This window comes from Salvia splendens, chromosome 12 (assembly GCF_004379255.2).
Source record: "Salvia splendens isolate huo1 chromosome 12, SspV2, whole genome shotgun sequence".
Lineage (NCBI taxonomy): Eukaryota > Viridiplantae > Streptophyta > Magnoliopsida > Lamiales > Lamiaceae > Salvia > Salvia splendens.
Window position 1 is genome coordinate 11964903 of NC_056043.1, and position 2831 is coordinate 11967733.

Below are 2831 nucleotides of genomic sequence, written 5' to 3' on the forward strand. Positions count from 1 at the left end.
GGGTATTGTAGTTGGAATTTGTATAACCATAACTGTGAACGCACATCCCTGGAATTCCCCTTATCTCTATACTTTTATCTCTGTGATCTATTTGCAATTAGTTGTTTACTTGCTTTCAATTGTTCTTTGTTTTAAAAAATCTCCAAAACTTTCAGTTCTTCCAAATAGTAATTGAGTTTTAGCAGAGGATAGACGATTTGTGATTGTTTTCCTCGTGATCGATATCCAGTACTAACCTTTAGCTATACTATTCCTACTATGTATACTTGCAGGTATTTATAATGCTAATAAAAAGTGCATCAGAGTGGCATGGAAACCAAAAAATGAAGTGTATCGACCCGATTTGATTAATTCGGGTGAAGCACATGAGTACTCTTTCATTGATAACTTGGCAGAAAAAAAGGAGCAGTACCTTGAAAACTTGAAAACTGGGTTGAAGGTGGAGCAGGGCAATAGTTCAAGGAGAACGTGGGCGGAGTTGATATTCAAGCTTCACAAAACTTTGCTGGTGCAGCACCTCTAGATGATAACTTGGGCGGGGCCGGACCCCAAGTTGAAGAGGAGAAACTGGCTACAACAATTAAGAACATCGTTGGATCAACCGCCAATCAGGGTGAGGAGAACTTGGCTTGAGCAGTATAACCCCAGACATGTGCGAGACGTTTAACTCAAAGATTGTACTTGCTCATGAGAAGCCAATAATAACCATGATGGAGGAGATTCGACCACAGCAGTTGGAGCGCATACAAATCAAAGGTTAGTGGGTGATGAACTTCGATTTCCCGGTACCACCTGTGACAAAGGAGATTATTGATAAAGCAGCCACACAGTCGACCTCATGGAGATCGTTGTGGAATGGTGAGCATGAATACCAAGTCACAGGCCCTTATGGTCAATTTGTGGTGAATTTGCGAACAAAGACATACACGTGTAGGCTTTGGCAACTCAAAGGTATCCCATGTGTGCATGCGGCAGCCTCTATCTTGAAGATCCGCGATTCCATCATAGATTATGTGTCTGACTATTATTCACGGATCCACATGTCCTCCCTCTGCGAACATGTCTTGTATCATATCAATGGGATGGACAATTGGCCTAGATCGTCGGAAGTAGGTTTTAAGCTGGATCCCCCAAACACAAAAGGACAATGTGGCCGCCCACGTAAGATTAGAAGAGAACAAAATCAGGTACAACCACTAAGTTTCCATAATTTTGTATGTTGCATTACATAGCTTATAATGCAACCCCTAAATATTGGGAAACAAAGGTACAATTTCCTAAGAACGGCGTCGAAGAACTTATGCGATCCACCTTGATCACGTGCAGCCGATGCGGTCAAACAGGGCACAACAAGACAACCTGGCAAAACGACCCTCGACCACCTACTAGTCAAAGGAGTGAGGCATCTTCTAGCCAACCGCAATTTGCTGATGGGGCATCTTCAAGTCGATCAACTGCAGCACCACGGGTTGCTCCGGTCGGTCAAGCACTAGCAGCGGAGAGAGGGCAGCCTGCTTGGGGGACAGCGGAAGCGGTAGGTCCAGCTCGTCCAGCAAGCAACACCAGAATGGCTCAAAGGTGTGGTCGTTGCAGAAATGCCGATTAAACTTGTGGGTTTCATTATGGGATTTTGTTGTGCTGTTTTGTTTCGTTTTGTGAAAATAATGTACAGACTGTCTTTTGATTGAAACCTAGCATTTCAGATGGTTTTTGATTGTTTTTGGACATGGTATCCCCATGGGAATGGCAGACTGGTGATGAATTTTGTCGGGTCTGTAGTGTGCATCTATAACCCAACTTTCGTTTGTTATATGCACAGTAATCTATATTTTATGGTAATGAACTTTACATGTATTTTTTGGCTTTAATGTTTGATATGTTCTTCTTTTCACAATCATTTTAGGGTATTGAATATGAAATTTCCATGGATTGCAGGGGTATCAATAATGGTATTATAATAATGAGTACCAATATTGATATTAACATAACGAACATGAGTATCAATAATGATATTTGCAAACAACGTGGGTATCATAAACGATATTTGTTGCGAAAACTAAAAATGATATTTTCTAGTTCCAGTTACACTACAATATAGCATGTGCGGGTATCACTATTGATATTTTTTACATAGCAACATCAACCATTCAACGCATTGAATCCAACTAACAACCAACTCATTCAATACATCCAACTCTTCCAACATAAATACACAATTTGCAAACTTCAATATTCGATTTTACGAAAAATGGAAGAGAAAGGGGAACATATATCTAATGGAGCCAAAATCTCTGAGGAAAAGTTGAAGAGCATACTCGCAAGATTAAAGCGGCCAAAAAATAGGAAAGAAGAAACAAGAACTACTGAGGTTCGTTTGTCTGCTCGGGTTTCAAAAACTAATGGCAAAATCACACGTGTCTCAAACTCAACTATGAAAGCGAATTGGAAGAATAATCGCACAATGGAATGGGCTGTTGACATACAAGAAGAAGACCCATTTATATGTAGCCTACATAATCCTGTAAGAATACTTGTTCATTTTGTTCAATAAAAGTATTTACAAATTTAATTCGTATTTTATTATCACCAATAGTAACAAAATAATAACAAATGTGATTGTCTTACCCATATCCACTTAAAACAATTGTATTACAACCCAAACAAAATTCACCAACACTAAGCTTACAATCGTCTGATCTAATTTACCAAACTAATAACCATAGCACCAATTGCAACAACTAAAGAACAACATCAAACACAAAATTTTCTTTCCCTTTCCATCCAGCTCCCATTGTCGCGCCACACTTTTGATCTACACAACTTTGTGATTC